At 36.3% G+C, this 23,721-nt stretch overlaps 1 protein-coding gene across 1 annotated transcript in view; it reads right to left on the reverse strand.

Moving 5' to 3' along the window:
* Positions 1 to 23,721, reverse strand: part of LOC126375580 (uncharacterized) — a 47,466-nt gene that overhangs the window by 20,088 nt on the left and 3,657 nt on the right. The window lies entirely within an intron of this gene.

Genomic DNA, 23,721 nt, shown 5'->3' on the forward strand with positions numbered 1-23,721 from the left:
TTTCACAGGGTCCGCTTACCTAACGTGAAGAGTTGATAGGTCCGGTTTTTTACAGAAGCGACTGCCTGAAAATGCATTTCGCGTGAATGTGTGTTCCTAGGTCAATTAGAAATTATGAAATTCAGATAACTAAATAACGACAGATCTAAAGGTGACAAAAAGCGTTTTCTTTTTTCTATTAAACTTATTTATGAATTTTAATAAAGAAAAATATGATAATAAGTGCGAAATATTGTCTAATATGTCTAATATGTCTATGACGCCTCAGGTTGCTTTTTCATACAAATTCCATAGTAATTTCGTGTTTTGACGTTTAATAAAAAATAACTAATTTGACTAGTTGAAAACTACCCTATTATATACTTGTAAGATGAAATATTGATTTATATTTCTTGCGTCTATTAGTTTTTAAACAACCAGTCCTAACCTACGTTACAGAATCGTCGAACTAAACTGTACTTCAATCTCAAGTCTTATCTCCTCTAAACAGGATTACTAGGACAAAAACAGGAGGATCTCGACGTAGTAATAGTAACCCACTTGTATGGCATGTGACCTCTTGAACCTGCTTATCTGTGGGTTTAAGCTCTAAATGTAGGGGTTCAGAAGATAACACGGTAAATTGATTTTTGACTGTCTGGTTTTAAGGTTATCTAAAGATTTTTATGTTCGTGGTTATATTGTAACTTGATTATTAATTTGTGAATCAGATATCTATTTAATTTTATTTTATATATATTTTTTTAAGAACAGCGCTGGCTATCTACAAGATGAAGTAATTTAAATTCTCATTTTCTTGCATACAGGGTGTTAGTGACATCGTAACGAATACTGAAGGGAATGATTCGGACTATGACTCTGAGTTAAATCAAGTGGAAAATTTCCGTGACGATGTCACTAACACCCTGTATGTACGATGATTACTTCATCTTATAGATAAACAGCGCACTGTGTTCTTTCATTCCCGTTAAAATATTTACTTTCGAATAGATTGTAACACAATCGGATTGTAGGTACCTACACTTTTTATCCACTTAAATACCGAGGTGGTACTTTTAGTTTCTCTACTAACTAACTGGAGAGTAAACTTGACCTAAAAAACTTTTCAAAATGGGTCAGTCACGATTCGTTCTTTCACATGTTCTAGTTTTTTTTCAAAACCGTTTAAAACAAAAATGGTTCTGTCATAATGCGTTCATTAAACATACTTAAAAGCATTCAGTTTATGTTAACTGGACTGTACTTATTAGACATTCTAAAGGGAATGCAAACAATTCAAAGTAACTTTGTCATTTAGTAGCTCGAGTTTTACTTACCGATCTGAAGACCAAATACTCTTACATAAAACTGTAATTGCAAAACTTCCTTACCTGCAAAGAAAGAGAAAATATACATTAGTCTTTAGACATTAGTTTATTGTATTTATTAGTTCATTAGTCATTAGTTTATTCTATAGAAAGTACAAAAATGAAACATTAACATTACAAACAATTACTGACCGAATTAAAGGAACTTATTAGTTTATCTCATGGTGTTTATAATTATCTTCAGTTATTTAGAAATCAGGTATGACATAAATATGTATATATCACCTTGTTTATTCTATACTTATGTTCTTCTCTTAACTTTCAGAGTTCTATGCACGCGCGGTGCAATTACGTGGCTAGGACAAAATGGCGCTTATTAAAATAATAGCTGGCCAGTTCTCACGCACAGGCGGGATGATGGCATATTAGATCGGACGAAGGAGTTTCTAATACGACCGGTTCCACAGATTATATTGCAAGAAAACTGACTCTTGGTCAACAAACTTGGCTCTACGGACTCATAATCTCTAATGAAAAAGAAGAAAAAAATATGCATGTTCCTTAATGAAATGAATCCTCTTCGCAGTATATTTTTATTTTTTTTAAAGGGCGTTGATTGATTTTCCGCCTGACTACTGGCTGACATGAAATATTAAATTGAAAAAGTGTGACGTCCATCTTTAAGATGTCTTGTAGTCAATATGATATTTTATAAAGAAGACTGACATTAAGTGCCGCGGGCGAGGCTAGTCTATCCCCGGAGTAATTTACAGCGACGTTTTTACATATGCATATAAGAGATATTTATTATAATAAAAACAGCACTGGGCGTCTCGCTGAGGTAACTGGCTGGTTTTTGTATCTGTCGTCATTTGTCAGCTTCCAAGGTGTATTTCTTTTTCAAAACAGTCGTTAGTGACATTCCATACAATCCGGTAAGTAGGTATATGCATGTAAACACAGCACTTTTGTTTTAGTTTTTTTTTTAATGTGGAGACTTAAGATATAAAAAAAATACTATAGCGTGTAATCTTATTAATGGATGGAAGCATCTTTTATGTAGGTAAAATATGCTTGCGTAATGTTGATTTTGAAGTTATAGTGCAATACGATAAAATGAATTTCATATTCAGTTAGTACAGGGGCGTACGTACGTACGTACGTAAACAGCCTATATACGTCCCACTGCTGGGCACAGGCCTCCCCCCAATCAACCGGAGGGGGTATGGAGCATACTCCACCACCAGTACAGGGGCAAGTAGGTTTATATAACAAACCAAATATAATTAAAACTTTATAACCTACTCTCACCGCTACGCGATAATAGAGTATGCAACTCTACAATTCTACTTTTTTCATCTTTCTTAACGCCTACCCATTTTGTCTTCATGTACCCTCCATATATTGGCAAGTATAAATTAAAATCAAAGCCAGTAGCTGTATAATTGCCAGTCAGAGACCAGTTGCGAGCAATTACAGACGCAATTCGAATAGCGCGTATATTTTTTAAAATAATTGTATGGGAATAAAGGCAATGGAAAAACGTGTTAGCTGGTTTGAAAGACATGGTTTATGATGTTGGTTTCTCCCGGGATTATCATACACGGGACGATAGTGTTTTTTTATGTTAATGATACGATGAGGTGCTTGTTTTCAGATAATAATATCGTTAAAAGGCATATTGGTTTCTTATATGATACATACTTATATATACTTACTGAAATAATATTATAATAAGTAAATATAACAGATACCTTGCCTTAAATCAAAGTTGACCAAAAAGGCTTCTTTCTTAGCTTTACCTTACGTTTCAGTTTAATATTTGTTGGAAAAATAATAAAAAAATAAAATTAAAAAATATTCATTATACAAATAAAGCCCATATTTTACTACCACCTCCATTGGCGACGAGAAATAAATCTAACGAAACAAATTGCTCTATGGCAACTCTGTCATGCTCTACGGTTCCAAGTTCGGGTACTAGAAAATCGGCCTGAAGCAATTCGGTGCATATCTGAAAGGTTGAACAACCTCAATCGCGCGTCGTCCTCAAGCGTGCGCCTGCGCATACCTCCATCCCGCTCTCACGTACGCGCGCCGAGTGCGACGAACTCTGTTTGTTTGTAAACTACTAGCTATGTCCATTTGCGAAAACGGTCGAAGTTCGCTCACAATCGGCTTTATAAAGGCTGCCGCACGTGTGTTTGTTTAGGTGTCAATAATTCCTTTGCTTTATCATGTGTAGAGCATTTTGAATTTATTGAATTCGTCATATCGAGGAAAAGCTTAAGGTTTACGATTCGTTTTAGTTATTTCGTAAACTAGATAGAAACATTTATTTGGTCTACAGACATACATGTATACAAAATTAGAAGATCAGATACAGACAGCTAATCAACAGAAATCAAGCTCTGTTTTAACACGCCAGGTATGTATGTGTGCTGCAGCAGCGCAAAACGGTCATAGCTCAGCGCAAGTTTATGCTCTCACGAATAAAACGCTGATTTTCAGCTACAAAACGGCTAGAGAAAACCGCGGATACGGCAACCGAGCCAACGAAAAAAAAATTCGATAAATAATAAAGAAAACGTTAGTATTGTTAGATAGAAAAGAATCGATCGACTGACACATCACTATGTTTATAAACGTCACAACACTAGCTTACTTACTTTGACAGGTCTAATTCTTACCGCGCATTGAGACGATTGTAAAATATTAACTTATTAAAATATAATCAATAATGAGGGACCGCGGTAGTGACCCCCGCGCCAGCTCGTTCCTGGTTCAACAGGTTTCCTTGGCAATAGTGCGCGGTAACGCGGCCAGTATAATGGGCACCTTTGAACCGGGTACGAGAGGGGGCGGTATTTTAGACTGACTCACTAGTCATAGTTTGTGTTATAATTTTAAATGTTTTAATTATTCGTAATTTTAAGCGACAAATTGTATAAATATTTACGTTGAATAAATGATTCTGTAAACTGAAAAAAAAAAAAAATTAGAGATTATATTTCATTAAGACTTGTATCAATAATCGTACTGAACTGGTCGTTCTACTTAATTGTATAAAATACTTAACTATTAGTATGTACATAAATAAGTAGGTATTTAAAGTAGTATTGAAAGGTTTTGTTCAGACAGTGTTATATAATAGCACATATTATAATTTATACATATGTGTGTGTATATATTTATATATACTTACATATTATACCAGTTTCTATTGTAAAACATGCATAAATAATTCAAGTTTAAAGTTCGCAACTTGCAAATTTCCGCCACCAGCATCTATGATTTTATTTGTTTCTGTATATCCAAACGTAGAGATTTTATTTGTTCCTTTTGTTGACTTTGTTTCTTGTTTCTGGACTTACATTGACTAAATTGGAGATGTCCTTAGAAAAGGTTTAGTGCGATCTACTCTGAACTGGCATGCGTGTATGAAGCGATTGATGAATGTGGAGGAAGCAAGAAAAGTGTGTCAGGATCGACGATCACTTTGTGATCCCTAGTTTGGTTAAGACATTACACGCTGATCACCTGATTGTCGGAAAGTAAGACGATCCGTGCTTCGGTAGGCACGTTAAGCCGTTCGCGCTTACTACTTACTGATGTAAGTACGTGTTCGCGTCATGAGTCATGTCAGGGGCCTTTGGCTCGATAGTAACCCTGACACCAGGGTTGATGAAGTTTGTAATCCACCTCACAACCCACACGATAAGAAGTTTTCATGATGAGCGAGTTAGTGAATGCCCACACGATAGAAGAACTGTACGAGGAATCGTATATTTTCACTACGAATACATTGAGTTGCAGAACTGGTATAAGCTAGGTAATTAACTTATCTGAAGATACAGGATCTAGTGCATAAACTGGTTATGTGATAGTGTACTAAAATGTTACTATGGCGAAGGTAAGTGCGGGGTTGAACGACAGAAGGATAATAGCATTTAACATGTTTCATAATTGTAGATTTATGATCAGATAATTCTTGAGAAAAATGCTTGTTTATAACTTATAACGCACTACTTTCTAAATACCATCGATTCTAATATATAAAAAAAGGAAAACGTCAAAGCCTTTGCGAGTTAGACGAGTATTTTCAACATTCTAACGATTTGTTTTGATCTACCATTGACCGCTTCAACAAAAATCCGTTATTCACTTCAATAGCTGACCAACTAGCTATTTTAGTCAACAAAACGCGCCTTATTCACTTATAAAAATTCTTCTTAGTAGGTTCTATTCTAAGTACGTCCACGTATCAAAATATATGTTAGACTTTAGACCCCTGTCGCATTAACATATTTGACATTTAGTAAGATTTGGTTTGAATTACGCCAAACAAGTTAATGTGACATGGTTCTAAAATAAATTAATATTTTGGAAATCATCTTTGTTTTACACTAATACAACGGCTTTCTACAAGTTTAAGTTGTTATGTTGAGTTCAAGCACCTTCGCCTACGTACTTGTGAGGACGCCGAACGTACTAAATTGATGTTAGCGTTTCCGGGCGGCGTGTGCGCATATCGACTCCTTTCCTTGATAACGCTATCTATTCTAATAGAGTTAACATTGTCATAGTTTAAAAGGCGGAAGAAAAGTGTCTTTAAATGGCAGTGCTTGTTTTAAAGAGTTTTTAGTGAAAGTTTTCTAATTTTAAAAATGGCGTCAATAAAATTTACTAACATTGTAAACATCAATAGAATTATATAAAATAGAATGTGGACTTTTTTTTTAATAGACGTACGAGGGGAGGTCAAAAAGTTCGCGGAATGAGGGGGAAGGGGGTCGAAATTAAACACGAAACTATTTTTCCTTTTCAATATATTCTCCCTTAACCTTAACACATTTTCCGGATCTATCAAATAATTTGTTTATTCCATCATAAAAAAAAGATTTCTCTTTGCTGTCAAAATAGGCCGAAATTGCAGACTTGACTTCTTCATCATCGCCAAATTTTCGTCCACGCAGTTCCTTTTTCATTTTTGGGAACAAATAATAATCGCTGGGGGCCAAGTCTGGACTGTAAGGCGGGTGGTTTAATTTTTCGAACCCGCATCGGTGAATGGCAGCCGTCGCAACATGGCACGTGTGGACGGGTGCGTTGTCGTGCAAAAGGAGCACACCTCTTGACAGCTTTCCTCTTCTTTTTTCCTTGATAGCCTCTTTCAATCTATCCAGTAAAGAAGCGTAGTAATGTCCCGTTATAGTCACACCACGATCTTTATAATCAATCAGCAAAATACCTTCTGTATCCCAAAAAATAGTGGCCATGATCTTTCCGGCCGATTGTGACACCTTAAACTTCTTTGGAGGAGGTGTGCCTTTTTTATGCCACTGCATCGACTCTTGCTTCGGCTCAGGTTCATAGTGGTGAACCCAGGTTTCATCTCCAGTAACAATCCGGGCCATAACTTCTTCCTTATTCTCTCCACAGAGCTCTAAAAACTGGCGAGAACACTCGACACGCTCGCTTTTTTGAAGTGGCGTGAGCATTCTTGGAACCCATCTTGCGCTGACCTTAGTCATCCCAAGATGTTGATGTAGGATATTTAAAATACTTGTTTCGGATACACCGACCATTGCTGCAAGCTGCTTCTTCTTCAAGCGGGTATCTTCTAATACAAGTTTCTCTACTTTTTCAATGATTTCCGGTGTGGTGGCCTCAATGGGCCGTCCGGAGCGGGGGTCATCTTCAATCGACTCTCTTCCTTGCTTGAAAAGACTATGCCACTTGTAAACCATGGTTTTACCAGGGGCAGAGTCCGCGTAAACTGCTAACAGCTCTTGAAAAATCGTCTGAGCGGATTTTCCTTGCTTGGTGAGGAACTTAATGACGGCGCGGTGTTCAATTTTCTCCATATTCGCTGAGTTCTTCCCGATTCACTTGTTTGCTGGTCGATAGTTCAAACGTTAATGACCCGATTTGCTTCAAACTTGGTACATATGCTGTTAATGAGGTGTGCAACTAGCGGCTACCTGTACGAGCAAACCAACCCCCTCCAACCCCTCCATTCCGCGAACTTTTTGACCTCCCCTCGTAGGTTGAATTATGTGTCAACACTTATATCAAATACCAAACAATAATAAGAACGAGTCTATCTTTATCTAACTAAGAATTCAGATTAGATGTCGAGATTTCGAGATGAAATGACAGTTTTGGACTGCAGCCAAACTGATCCGCTGTTTACCACCGAAACCATTGTATTATTTGTGTGTTTCTCTTTTGAATATTTTAACTTTCAAATAAAAAATAATATTGAAGAGAATGTGGATGTAGATTACTTGTAAATAACCTCAATAGAACGGTGTTGTATTTATCCATAGAACGAAAAAGTAATCAACAAATTCTCAGAACGCTACGTGCGTGCAGTATTTCATTTCATCTAAGAAGACTATAACAAGCTCAATAAAAAAGAAAAAGATAATATAACCTACACTATTTGGATACTTTTTACGTTCAGAAACAATTTAATATTGGTCACTTTTGAAGTTTCATACACTTTATACATTGTAAACTATAAAAAGACTGACTATAATTGAATATTAAAAAGTATTCATTTTATTAAAAAAATATATTTTATTTAAAAAATAAATAGATTTTCAAAAATAGAGGCGAGAATTTCGCGATCGTCGCTTGTTTTCGTTTTCGCAGTGTGTACGCTCACGCAATTCGAATTTGGAATACGACACGAAGGCTGTTGTGGGGTACCGTTATTTTTGCTACTGCGACCCGCGAGCTTAGGCTTCTAGTACACAACACTGGTATTTATTTATAGGACAATAGGCACTAACATAGAGGTTATGGGAATATTTGAAGTTTAATAACTTAAGTAGTTTGTATTTTTTTATCTGGATAAAGTAGGACATAAAGAAGACTTTCTAAAAAACATACCTACGATGTTGTGTTACACTGAGAAAATAAATAACAAGAAATGAAATCACGTCATATTCTCATGCCCTTAGTCCCTATCGAGCCACGATCGGCAGGGCCACAGGTCGTCAGAAGAGAACGAAATTTGAAAATTATTTGACGTCATGTGACATCATACTAAGCTACCACATCCCAATACAAGTTCAGTAGTCTAAGCCACTGTAACACATTTGTGTGTGTGTTCGTTCAATAACATGGCGTCGGTTCGACGACCGCGGCGCAGGCGCCGTTTGCAGATATAATGCGGAAATTCTACGCCAAATGCCTCTCATATTTTTGTTGTTGAAAATAGAAATTTATTTATTATTAATTTAGTGCGAATTATGCAATGAGACTTCAAAAAATCTCGACTGTTCGTGCATGTTTTTAAGGTCAGGTATTTCAAAGTCGGTTCAGGTCAATGTTACAAAAACATAGGTAAGTAATTAAATCAGATAAATTTTGTTTTTTAAAGTTTTTCCATGCAATGTTTGTTTACGTTGCGCTTTAACAATTCAATGAGTAATTATTGTTTACAAATGAGATTCAATCGATTATTAATAGGGTTTATGCAATATGTACTACCTACTGTTTCACTTACAATGAAAAAAAAATCAATTATCCCCGACCTATGTTAATATGAACATTGTCACTTGGAGTCGAGTCTTAAAGGTCTTGGTACGGAAGAGTACAGTTTTAAGCAAGGTTACGCCAACCTTAAGGGCCTCTCTAACGGCACTCTACGTCCAGTTATCGGGCCTCATAAACAGTGGACGTGTTAAATTTACGATGAAGGATATTACATTTTAAATACATATATATATTACGTAGTTATAAAGATGTTTAGAGCGAAAAAGATCGGTACTGATTGAAGGAAATTGGATAGTTTCCTAGGTCAAAGATAAATTATGAAAATCTGATTACTACCTAAATAAAGATAGATCTAAAACTAACGAAACACGTTTTCTTTTTTCTATTTAACTTATTTATGAATTTAATAAAGAAAAATGAAATAACAAGTGCGACATTTTGCCACATTTTCTATGACGTCACAGGTTGCTTTTTGGTACAAATTCCATAGTAATTTAGTGTTTTGACGTTTAATAAAAAGTAACTGATTTGTCTAGTTGGAAACTACCCTATTGTAATGCGGATAGAAAGGCTATATAATTTGTGCCGATGCTTATGGAGTGGTTTTTTTTTTCAGAATAATTGTCCTATTTACAGTTATCTTGGTATGTATAAAGCGTATATTTCATATAGATAAGTAAATGCGCATTTGTAGTTTGCATTACATTACAAACTAAGCGTGTACATTGTAATATATTTTTACGCGAGATCCGACATGCATTGCGAATGAAATGAAAACGAAATAAATTTGAATCGAGTTAAAGATGTTACAACAACAAGAGTTCCCAAGGCAATCCAGACTATGAATCCATTCACATATCGCCCGTCAATCAAACACAACCCTTTTGAAGTTGAAATCAAACTCGTAATTACCATAAATATTCATATTTCATCGTATCTGGAGTCGTTCACACACAATTAGCTTCATTATACCATCCATTCAGCCAGACGCAGCCAAATACAAACAAATCTAAAATTCTGATTGTAACTCTATATCTCTAATTCTTATCTGCATCTGTGAAATATGAATTTTTCAACAATAACCTATTTTTATTGTCGTGGCTTCTTTACAACGGCCGAGCCAGAAGGGCGTACGACGTCTTTTAAATTTTTTTTTTTGGGTGGAAGTTTTTTAGTGTTGGCTTTAGAAATAGTCACGTCTCCAGATATGTTTTATAGCCGTTGTTATCAATCAAAAGGCTTAGAAATTGTCAAGGCTAGACAGACAGGTCAAAGGGTCTGGTCTGTTAGCTTACCATTTCCACATCACCCAAGATGTCCTTTATATCTCAGCCAGCGTTTACTTTGGCTTATTCAAATTCTCTCCACTGACGTCCGTACATAATGCTGTTAACATTTGCGTATTTGTTTTACTATTGGGATGTATATTTCGGATATTACCATAACAAACGAACTGCTGAAGTATTTAAGACCGTTTCGACACGTGGATCTTACGTCGCACTTGTTAAATATGCTAACTAGTTATTCTTGCAAGATGTTCTGCTTGCTATAGCAAAAAAAAATTGGAACGCGCTTCAGCGTTCTAGATTCGAGGCTGGATCTCTGTGTGTGAATTACCTTTGACAAACAGAACCGTACAACCGTAACGAGTGCATTACTATTTATCCAGTTGTACACACAACTCGATAATTATTACGAATTAACATTTCAAAATGACATTAACATAAATCCCCATTCATTCGGGTTATCCATCATTCTGGTTGAGGGTTCGAGTGTATGATGGATGTATTCTTATGGATACATTTGTGACACTCGAATTGTCGTGAAGAATGCGTTAGATCGAGAAACGAGAATTACAATCGAATCAAGAGGTGAAGTTCACACGTGGGCTTTGCCGTTGGTGTCAACAGAAGGGTCCGCTTGACCCCACATTTTATTAAAAAAAAAGAAAAAACTTGAAGACCAAGTTGTGGTCTAATCCTTGGGAATATTATTCCACCCGCCTACGTATATGGTACTTGACAATCCTGCTAGATGCTTGAGCAAATACGGTTGAGTAAACATATTGAAATTCAAGGGCTTGTCGATGTATTGAGCACCTGTTTGCCTAACTTCCTTGGAATTAGCTTTACTTGTTAAAGGCTTTACTGTTTGAGTTTGTTTAAGGTAAAGTTCCTCTTTGATATTTTGGTCATTTTCCGTTGAAATTAAGAATTCTACCCTTCCATTAGTTTGATTTCGAATGCCAAGTGTTAACGCCTGGGCATTGTCCGGTATCCTTTGTCACTATCAATAGAATATTAAGATTTGAGGGTTGACAATGTAAGAAATACATTAAAATGTACGACGAATCGAGATGTCTAATGCGACCGCGTCTCAAGTGGATGTTGGAATAACTAATGAATTAACCCTGGCTTTGTTAGAGTTCGAATTGACCGAATAATAAAGTGATACATCAAATATTTTCACGCCCTTCCTTAGAGGCGACAACAATCGGACAAAAAGTAAGAATTTACATAATGATGGAATCTTTTAACAGATTTCTGAGAAAATGAAATGTGTACATTACACATAGATTAACTACCTTGTATATTCCATTAAGACATGCATAAATTTATCGATACAGAAGAATGCATGTAGAACCTACATGATAAAATGTTAGATGACTTAGATAACTGGATATATTGCATATTTAGCGGCAGATAATCAGCACATCGCTTATAGTGCGGCATGAATTACATGTTTACTGCAAACAATAAAATAAAGTGAACTCTCCTCTCCGACATCACACTTTTGTTAGGAACATATTCAAAATAAATCTCAAGTTTTATAACCGAGACATGAGAAGTGCATTTACTTTATGGGTAATGCAATTTATACCGCGCTTCACTTCTCCTCTAAAGAGATAAACAAAATATTATTTACTTTGCTTGCTTTGCTTTATTGTTCTATATGCTAAGATAGAGGCGTTAAACACTTATTATATGGGAAGTAAAAGTATGTCTATTAGAGGATAAAGGATTGCTTGTAAAATGTAGTACGGTCAGAGCTCTAATATAATATAGCCGGTTAGGCCAAATTACTTTATAGTATCCGAATAAGTATATGCCGAAAGCGTCAATAGCATGGGAGTAGATTTGGTCATCTCGGTACGGTCAAATAGTAAATAAACCGATGACAGAAAAGCAAAGGCCCATACCCTCTGCATTGTCTGTACCAAAGTTACTGTAATGATGTGAAAAAGGTATGCAAGGTGCAGACAGGAAGACCTTTGACACATTCATTCTAGGACCTAAATATGAAGGTTTAGAAGATACCGAGTGCAACACACAACAGCATTATTTATTGCTCTTTTCCGTTAGTTATTAACAGCTCCACTCTAGTTGTCGTAACGCGGTAATGTTTAAAGCGAGTAAATAATTCGTTCCCATGGATGAGGTCGTCTTATCGCTAGTGTTAAGGTTGCCCCACTTGTGAGGGTAAGTAGTTCGGTTGGGAACCTTCTTAACGCATTGAAAAGTTATTAAGCGAAAGTTTGTTCCAAAGTGTTTATAAAATACGCTACTTTAAATGCCTAAGCATTGACGCAACCCTTACTGTAGTGGAAGTCATCGTGAAGGCATGACAAGTTACTAGAAGACTTACTAGATTTTTAGAGATGTTTGTACACACGCACTACCTTTAGAAACTGAGAAACACTTCTCTTTACATGTTCTCTAGGTTCTCTTCTTTCTCTTGTAGTATAATGAATTTTGTTAGCCAGATGAGGTATAAAACTTTAAAACATGTGACAGAAATGCTATAATTTATAAGTATAGCCATAAATGTTTTTTAACATTAGTTAAGTGGGCCACGGAACATAGTCGAAACGCGGTCATGGGAGCGCACTGATTACGAAGACGACCCTAAAGTGCTTTATCAGATGGCCACAACCCACAAGTGACATCCAGGACTCGAGTAGCAATTACCAAGGCGACGACTTTCCCACGTAAGTCGTTACTGTCACTTCCGTGGTTATCGTGTTCACATAATGTTAACTTTTATTTCCTTCATTTAGGTTATTTTATTTCTTTAACAAGTATTTTGCTCATTTCCGAGCGAGGCGAAACGACAAAAATATAAAAGAAAGTCAATAGCCGTTAGTCCAAAGTTTAAAATTCGAAACGCTCACAGCTGCTTATCTTCTGAAACGCAGTAAGCGGAACAATACCGTTTTTATTCAAATTACGAATAACTTTTGAAACAATACTGGCAGCTTTATTTCTTTCTAAATACTTATTAAAAAATAACTGATGTCCATATGCGATTAATGATTAAAATTAAAATTATTTTACCTTCTTTATTACGAGACACGGTCTCAAACATCTGGCTAAATATGTTGGCAGTAAAAAAATAAATCCATCCCGTACCTAAATTGAAATTGACGCGTTCCATTTAAAACAATAATGAAACGCGCCACCAAATTGAAAATAATGAAATCTGATTGAGCTGCTTTGTTGAAATAGTGCATTGCGTCCGTTTATTGAATGGCGTGAAATATTTAATATTTCTTTATTTTAATAGATTGCGTTAACGGTTATTGGATTGATTTTGTAGGGGTGTTGTAATAGGGTTTATGGTCGATTCGACCTTTGCCAAGTTCTCATGGTGTTTGATAAAATTTATTGATCCGGTGCGAAATGGGTGCGCATGTTGGAATGTAAAAAATCCCCCTTGCATTGTTTTAACGGCATTCCCGCGTACGGGAGATAGCAGTTGTTAGGGCGTACACACTTTCACACGGTTCGGTTAAAATGTCGATAAATGACGCTGTGCCAATCATCGCATTGTCAGTGTGGTGAAACCACAATAATGACGTAAAAAATGAAAGCGCTTGGGAGTTTTGACTCGATTGAATTAGAAAATAAAATGTGATTAATTTGTGAATAACGTTACGTGACAATTCGTATCATTTAAATGTAGAATTACCTAACTTTTTTTTGTAAGAAATAAACCTGTCTCATGTGCAATGTGTAATGATACTATCACTGAAATGAGAACGGCCTCCGTGGTCCAGTGGTTTGAACGTTAGGCTCGCGATCCGGCGGTCCCGGTTTCAAATCCTGGTGGGGACATACCTATCACAAAAATCACTTTGTGATCCCTAGTTTGGTTAGGACATTTCAGGCTGAACAACTGATTGTACGAAAGTAAGATGATCCGTGCTCCGGAAGGCACCTTAAGCTGTTGGTCCTGGTTACTATTCACTGATGTAAGTAAGTAGTCGTTACATGAGCAATGTCAGGGGCCTCAATAGTAACCCTGACACCAAGGTTGATAATCCACCTCACAACCCACACGATATAAGAAGACTGAAATGATTAAAGTTTAGAGGTGCAAACGAGGTACCTATTGCGTTTTTAAATTCCCAGACTTCAATGTCAGGTAACATGGCCAATAAACGCCACAATTGCTACTTTGATCGATTCCCATAACGGCCGGTTCCGATCATTGGTCGGCAGCTAACAGGGGTGATATGGCTATAGTAATTATATTATCTACCCTAAACTGATCGATTTGTGAACAAGGCTTATTGGGACCTTGCTAGCGACAACGGTCGAATGGTGTGGGAAAACGATTTACAAACGAGGTTTAGGAACAGAGTAAGCTAGATGGTTTTGATATTATCTATCACCCCACTAATGTAAAACCTCGATAAAGATAAAACTCATGAGATCGCATCTTGTATAACGAATTACTCTATTATAGAAAAAAAGCTGATAACCTCTATTCAATAAATGCCAAGATTATAATTACTTAGTCGTTTTGACTAACAGCAAGGAGCCGCGGTAGCCCAGTTGGTAGAACGCTTGCCTCCCACTTTGAGGTCGCAGGTTCGAATCCAGCAAGGGCCTAAACCAATTATTGTCGAATGTATTTTCGAATTCATGTTTGGATCATAAATGATTATCACGTGCTCAGCGGTGAAGGAAAACACCATGAGGAAACCCACATTCCCGAGAAATGCATTTTTGGAGGTATGTGACCTAACCTGTGTTGAGCTGGTTTTCCCTTCGCGGGTTGGAAGGTCAGACAGGCTGTCGCTTCTGTAAAAAACTGGACCTGAAATCTTCAAGTTAGGTAAGCGGGCTTTGTGAAAAACGGGATAATGCTAGAAGGAGATGATGAGTCGTTTTGCTAACAAATGGTTCCATCTACCTCAGTAGGGATTACGGTCACTAGTTTATGTGTGTCAAGTGGTGGTCGGGATATCTTAGGTACAACAATGGATCTATCACCTACTTTACTATCCTAACGGTGATGCTTTCCTAAAGAAAGCAAGAGTCACTTTCACTGGTCCCGGGATTAGTACGGCGACCTTCCCAGCCCGTAAATCCTCGGAGTGGAACCAAATACGTTTTTATGAAGAATTCTCCTTTAATGATTATAAGGGTGCTCATCTAAGTGTTAAGGCGTAAAAAGCAAAGGTCAGTCGGGTTACACGGGACCTGAATAAATTTGCAGTTTCTAATAATAAGAATGTTCGAAATGTTATTAATTTTTAATTTCATTACTTTTTTGCCAATCAATGGACATTTTAAAAACATGATATTTATTATTCATCATTTCGATCGAACGCTACAATTCCGAATTCGAAATTTATTTTTCGAAATTGACAAGCACATAATTTTATCCAATGTCACAATCGTAATATAAAACGCAGACAATAACGTTTAAAAAAGAAATGTCAGAGTTATTTTAAATTTAGAATACATGTATAATGCCGTACATTAGTCTTTGTCTCGTCTGACGTTTGCAAGATTGTAGCTTAAAAAAATGTTATTCGCGTTAAGACCTTTAGCGTCACCTTCTTGGCACTTCGCTCTTCTTTTTTCGAATGAATTGTATGGTTACAAGAATATTGAGTTATAAATATAAATCGTTTGGAATTGTACTTAAGAGTTTTGTTTTTTACAAAATATTATACTACGTAAAACTAAAAAAAAAACCGTAACTCGACTTCCACATATTTGAATGAGTAGTTATATATCTATTTAGCTCTTGAAGACAGTTTTTTATACGGTCAGAAAGTAGGTACAAGAATTTCCTATACTTTAAGTAGTTTAAGTACAGGTAATAAAATGAGTCAGTATAAAGGGGAATGTTGCAATTAATTAAAATATCTTGAGTAGAAAGGTGCGGCACTGGTTAATATTACAGTTAGAAAGTACCTCACTTTTACATTCTCCATACCATAGTTACGAGGTTTTGGGCACGAATTTAAGATACGGTCTTACTTACTTTAGTATAAACGGTAAGTATTACACTTATAAATCCATGAGAATATATGCTGAAATACATTGTTTAAAATCTTCTTCTATCGTGTGGGTTGTGAGGTGGATTACCAACCCTGACAGATGCTAAAGTTTTAAAATTAAAATTAAACAGTATTTTATATTTCGTATAAATTGTGTGAGTATATGATAATAATACGATGATTTTGGTTATAGGTATCATCAATTAGGTATATATTTGACAGGTCCGATGTTTTACAGAAGCGACTGTCTGTCTGACCTTTCAACCCGCGAAGGGAAAACCAGCCCAATACAGGTTAGGTCACATATCTCCGACAATGCATTTCTCGGGAATCACGATGTTTTCCTTCATTGCTGAGCACGTGATAATCATTTATGATCCAATGAATGATTTTAGTTATAGGTGTACTGGTATGATTTATTGTGAACGTAAATGCACAAATTACATAGATTCCCGCTAATTTCGAGTTATAATGTTAAAATAAAGTATAACCTCGTGCCTTAGAAAAGAATAGTCTGAAGAAAGTACCATATCGTGATACTTTAGCGTTCAAGAATCTCCAGGATAGATGTATTTTTTCTTTTTTTATTTTTTTTTATATCCTGGACGGTTGAGAAGCATTGAACCACGAAGTATGGTGTCCGGCCGTTCCTTAGGGTGCATTCACACGTGAGGCGTCCGTGAGAAAGAGCTTTACACTGTCTCGGATAATTACTCGGCAGCAAGTGTAATGACTTACTGGACATTGGAAATAGCATCAGGTGCTTTTGGGTCTGTGGGAAGTGGGTAAGTGGTTTGGTCATTCCTTTTTTGAATTACATTTTTACAAATTTATTCGAAAGATAAAAGATTATTTTATTTATTTATTCTAAAGATAAAAGATTATTTGACAGGACTAAAATTAGCTCTATCCCTTTCTTGCACTTATTGTAAGTGCAGGACGGAACTCATTTGAGAGCTGTCGAACTAAAATTGGGTTAAGTTTGTGTGCACCCGAATGGGCACCAATGTATTTTATTTAATTTTATTTATACTATTAATTTTATTTGATTTTATACAATTTAATTTTAATTTATCTAATCTAATCTGATGTATTTTAATTATGGATATTAATCTGAAAATAAAATAATTTTAATTTGATTTTTTTCTGTAGTTTTATCTTCTGATATCTAGGCAACTGTTGTAGGAGTTAGCAGAAATAAAATATCATTCCTGTTTTAAGTTAGAAAACAGATGGGTATACAGACTAAGGTGGTTTGTGGGGACATAATCACAGGATCTCGTATTATAAAGAATGGACTTAAAAAGCCACAAACCTCAGGTAAAAAGAAATAAGTTTGCCCACAAAAGTGTAATATTATTATCAAGTATAAAAATTATTAAAAAAATGTTCAAAAACAATCAACAATTTAGTCAATTTAGCCCAATAGACAACGGGACATCTGTCCCCAATCAATAGTCTATTAACGATGTTTAATTTTACAACAGCGTTGCATGCAAACGTAACGTTATCCCGTGGAAATGGATCTGTTTGCGCCAGATGATTGTCCCCTCGCGGTCATTCGACCCGCAGTGTTGCAAGGGTGCGATACGCGAAGCGGGGGTTGCATCGACACAGATGCGCTTGCGACCGTTACAACGCGAGGGGGAATTCTCATAACTACATAGGGGTTGGTTGTCTAGAAAATTATAACGTGGAAAATACATTGCTCAGTTTTCAAAAACATACGACATTAGCTCTCATATTAAACGCGCAATGTATGTTGAAATATTAGAAAGTCCACTCAATTGACACTAGAATACGACCCCAGTTCAAAATTTCAAACTTAGAACTTGAGAACACGTGTGTTGACTACTTTTTTGTAATCACCCGCATCGTTTCGCGAGCAACGAGCTCGTTCGATTTTTAGATTGCGTTCGCTTTTCAAACGGTGTGAACAACGGTTTAATTTGAGTTTTGAACGGTACGTTAGAGATAAGTATCTTTTGATGTCTCTCTGGTGGTAGATACTATAGCAACTTTGGAACTTATCTTGCCTGCCGTTATTGTTAAAAATAGGCGTTTATAGCGCTGCATACTATGTCATTTATTTCATTCATCATTGTTTACAGGATATACTGTTACAACTAAAATGACATGTTCAATTAATAAACGTCACACGCCAATATAATTAGCGACTACAAAAATTGCTAGCCATTACTGACAGGAAATCAAAACAGTATGGGACGGAATGACAGTTAAAAAATCAATATGACCGTTGGTATCTGTGGGCGAGGGTGCGCACGCGCCGTGCTATAGTCTTTGTGTGAACAATGCGGATTTACCCCGCGAATGTAGGGGGGCACGTGATCTAATAAAAATAATAGATCAGCTGGCTCGTACATTCAACTTTAGAGGGACGAAAGTATTTAATAAGAATAATAATGGCAAATAGAAATTTATGAATGCAGTTGAAAGCGTGCTGGTTAAGTTTGACGACACCATCGACCTTATTTTATAAGCCCCTCTTACAAAATTAACATTGTCGCATATAATATTACCGTTCAACGGAAATGTACTCGAGAAATCATATCTTGACCGCATACAGTTTACAAAGCACCCTATTCAAATTGCAACATTTCTATTTTTCTAATGACGATCATAGAATTGCCGGAACCCCGTTGCTAAGTCCACTTTCTTTCTCAAGTTAGAAAATACTCAAGTTCAATGACACTAGAAAAGGTATAATTACAGAAAGGGGCGAAATTGGGTGACCTGGTTGTTTTTGGACCCCATACCGAGGCCTTACGGTCGGTCAGTTTCAGACAATGTAACTTGTGACCCCTGCTTTCTTAAGAGTTCTCCAAAACTTAGAAAAGTATAGAATGTCACATCTGCTGAAACGTTACGTCAAATGAAAGGGTAATTTTGAAATTAGAACGTCGCGTCGATTTTTTTTTTTCAATTTCGGTTTCGAATTTCAAATACAACCGGCCAGACCGAATGCCTGAATGAAAAAAGTACAATTTTTATTCTTAATTCAAACTCAGTTGGCGTAAAATTAACAGTTTTTTTCTACTTTTCATTGTTGGTAAGAAGGTGCACGCATGAACGTAAAAAAATAAGTATAAACGACCTATTCAAACATCGTACAGGTTCGCTATTGTCACAAGAAAAAACCTTCGAAGAATGAATGGCAGGTACAAATAGTGAGCACAAAAGGTGATAATGTAGGAAACAGCTGATCTCTAAATAAAGAGATTAATACTTTGTTCAGAGACTTATAAGCTCAGATAGAAGGTTAGTGGTAGAAATATTTCTTATGTAACATGTATCGCGGGATTACGCAAAAAAAACAATATCAATTGCAGTATCATATAAAATGTAGCTTAGACGAGTTACGAAGACGAATAAAAACTAAAATCACCAATTAGTTACGCCAATATTGATGAGTTCCTAGTTCTACGTAGATTTAATTTACACAAAAATCTGAAAGCATTCCATAACGTTCAAAAGAATTCAAACGCGCGGCAAACTTCGGACTGTTTGAAGCAATTCATTCGAACTTATTTTTAGGGTTCCGTATCCAAACGGTCAAAATAGGACCCTATTACTAAGAGTCTGTCTGTCCGTCCGTCTATCTGTCACCAGGCTGAATTTCAAGAACAGTGATAGCTAGACAGTTGAAATTTTCACAAATTATGTAGTTCTGTTGCAGCTATAACATCAAATACTAAAAACAAAGTAAAATAAATATTTAAGGGGGGGCTCCCATACATCAAAAACGATTTTTTGCCCTTTTTGCTCGATATCAATAGTGGCGACAGTTCGGGAATATGAAATTTGTGTACGCAGGTACCAACAACAGTGGTGTTGTTTACCTAGTCACTGGTACGGAACCCTTCGTGCGCGAGTCTGACTCGCACTTGGCCGGTTTTTTTAACAACCGTTGTAAAACCTAATGCATCATAAATCGATGTTAGAGCAAAGAAAAATAGAAGGTGGAAATCAAATCTCCTGACCATGATGGATGAGATTGATGACACAAATAAAAGCAACAAGCTCAAATAGAAGACGCCATCTTGCGTGGGACCGCGCATGCGTATTTTGTGTCATCGTTGTAAATATATCGTCACGTGTGTGCGACAAGGACAGGAGTACGATACGATTTCACTATTGTTATGTTTATTTTAGTGTCATTGAATAGAATTACGTCATTCTGATTATACCTTGATAGCCTTATTCAATTCAACAGAGTGTACAACTACAATAGATGTTTTAATTATTGATGAAGAACTTATGAAATACGTAAATTGTGATATGTAATCTAAATTTTTCCTTAAGTGTAGATCGAACGGAATTTACATGAAAACAAGTTTATCTACTTAATCCATTTTCACAAAGTATTTTTGTATATATTTTTGATTAATGTTATCAATGGCGTATATAAGCGTAGTACAGCTATAGTAAACATGTTATGCGCACACGCACCACACATGCAGAGTCTAAAATAGGACAGTGGTGGGAGGCATACAGCACGAAGCATGTGTCAAAACAAACAAGTTATCTAGGTCAATTCGATTATCAAGACATTACTATAATATACATAATATTTGTCTGTTTATTATGCAGACCAATGACTGAAAGGGAGTCGTATGACTCCTCTGAACAGTCAAAAGTAGAGCATACTTCTATATTCTGCCTTACTCCAGTTTCGTAGCCCATTGTAATACTCACATTTTGTTTTGTAATTATTAAATAATAGAGAATAAGAAACGAAAGGCGTGGATACAAGAAAAACAATTTAATAACCAGTTAAACATAATTAAGCCCCCTTTCCATAAAATTTAGGTAAAAATTCTCCATTCTAAATGGATTGAAAAGAAAGACTTAAGTCTTAATTTTTAATTATGAGGCAGGAAATTATTAAATAAAGGGTTCTTATGATGTCGTCGACACCTCAGTCGGCAAAAAATTGGCACATTGCGTAAGGCGGATTTCTTTAAGTTCCAATTACAAGGGTGGTAATGGGGTCCTTAATGTGACCTCAAAAGTGTGACATGATAAAAAAATCTTTTGAAAGACGTTTTGTTGGATTTAATTAAGAAGTCAAGAAGGGGATTTTATATGTTTGACTCTTGTTTAATTTTAATTGATAGGTGTATTTGTATTTAGTTACGTTTGAAAAAAGCTAACGTTGTAGGTAGTTAATCTACAAATGGAACACTGTCAAAGGCTTTTTACTTTTTAAAAAGAGTTCTTGAGGCGTTTCTTTTAGGTCTGTGTGAGCCACTTAGCCAATACGAGAGCGACACGGCCTCCCAAAAACATGTTTTTAACTAGAACCCTGTTTACTACGAGCCAATAGTTAAATCGTCAAGGTTAACTCCCGATAACAAAGTCTCGGGTTCTTATCGGAGGTAAAGCGATACGCACAGTCGGTTTAACCGTTCGTTACTATACATATAATGTAAAATATATAGATATATATACCGGGTATCAACACGGTGGCACATGCCGTATAGCCTTTCAGTTTGAAAGGCAATAAGTGTCGTCTTAACAGTTAAACGGCTGTTGAACGAGGTATTATATGTCAGGCCGTAAGTGACTTAGTGCTTAGGTGGAGTTGTAGGCAGTTATGTAGTACGTACCTATTGTTAAGATGGATTTTAGTGTGTCATACATACGGTTGGTTTGAATTGGAACCGTAGATTTATTCTAGGCATTGTTTAGGATTTAGACGGTCAAGGTTTAACAACATAACATGAGCTCACGACTGTATTTCCAACTGGGCTAGTCAGAAGTAGAAGGCTGGATGTACCCACGCTTATCCGAGCTTTTTGTTAAACCACCGTTAAGGTCAAGGTTTAACAGGAAAGGAATACCTAGATTACAATGCAACTCATCATCAGCCCTTTAACGTCCCCACTGCTGGGGCACGGGCATTCCCTATGGATGGAGATCGGGCTTTAAACCATCACGCGGGCCCAGTGCGGATTGATGGTTATTAACGACTGCTAATGCAGCCGGATCCAACGGCTTAACGTGCCTTCCGAAGCACGGAGGACAATGCAACATTGCAGAATATAGGCAGAGATAGAGCAAGGAATGACGTTATTACTAACTGTACGTTCGTACTAAAAGTGAGTACGACATAATATGTATTACAGGTAATGTATATGAACAATAGAGTATTTTTATAGAATCTAATCTATTTATCAGCTTATCTTTAAAAAACAAATACAAACAGTGGCACGGCAACCTGTTTCTTTTAAACAATATTATTCACGTAAATACGAATTGTAAAGGTGTCATACCTACTACGTCAGTACTTGACGCCAAAGCGTCTAGTGCAGATTATGTTTAGGTGAACGAGTAAGTAGGTACCTATAATGTGTCAATCTAGTGAAGTATGTAGCCGTTTAGAAGATAATAAGTAGGTATGACACACATAAACACAAGCCCGTAATCATTATCGGCATAGGTACCCAGAGCTACCTACCTACAAGCCGTTAGATAACAATTTGCAGCCTTTACTAGAGAGGTTTTTTTTTCTATGATGAACCTAAATGAACTGTATGACATAGGCAGATAGGTATTTACATCTATTATCTTACTATTAACGGCCTCCGTGGTCCAGTGGTTGAACGTTGGGCTCACGATCCGGAGGTCCCGGTTCGAATCCCGGTGAGGACATATCACAAAAATCACTTTGTGATCCCTAGTTCGGTTAGGACATTACAGACTGATCACCTGATTGTCTAAAATTAAGATGATCCGAAGGCACGTTAAGCCGTTGGTCCCGGTTACTACTTACTGATGTAAGTAAGTAGTCGTTATATGATGTCAGGGGCCTTTGGCGGCTCAATAGTAACCCTGACACCAGGGTTGATGAGGTTGGTACTCTACCTCACAACCCACACGATAGATCTTACTATTCAGATTCTAGTTGTGTTAAACGACATGCCCATAGTATTATTAGCATAATAGGTAGGTTTTTATTATTGTCATAGTCTAGACCATGACAATAGACATAAGTACCTACTTACCTAGAGTTGCATACCTATACATGTCTAATCTGTGTCATTTTGTCCTTGGAGCATGACCAGCTTAAAGGTAGGAAAATGCAATATTCTGCTTATTGTTCATTTTATATGACGTTATTTAAAGTGACGTAAATTTTAACATATTTTTGCCTCATAGTTAGTGTCAGGAAAGTTTAAATAAGGAAAATTATTAATAAATCTTATTTGCTGTAAATGGGAGAATCTTTTAACATTTACAATGTAATTTAACCACTAAAAAATGTTTACTTATTTCCGGTAACTAAAACTTGACAAAAGTAAATAGGTAGGTTATGTAGGTAACTTGATTGCAAACGAATAGGTAGGTAGGTAGATCTTATTAGACTGATATGGGACTTTAGTCTAATAAACATATAAAAAAAGGTTTATTACTGTGTAAATAGCAAGTAGAATTAGCAGTGCATCAGCATAGTTACACAGTATACGTCAGGTTGATTTTTTACAAAGTGACCTTGCAGCGTTTATTTATCATCCCAAGATTGAACAATATCACTGCATGTTATCACGCGCAAGCTTTATTTACCTACTGCACTATGCAATTTTC

Source organism: Pectinophora gossypiella, chromosome 19 (assembly GCF_024362695.1).
Source record: "Pectinophora gossypiella chromosome 19, ilPecGoss1.1, whole genome shotgun sequence".
NCBI lineage: Eukaryota > Metazoa > Arthropoda > Insecta > Lepidoptera > Gelechiidae > Pectinophora > Pectinophora gossypiella.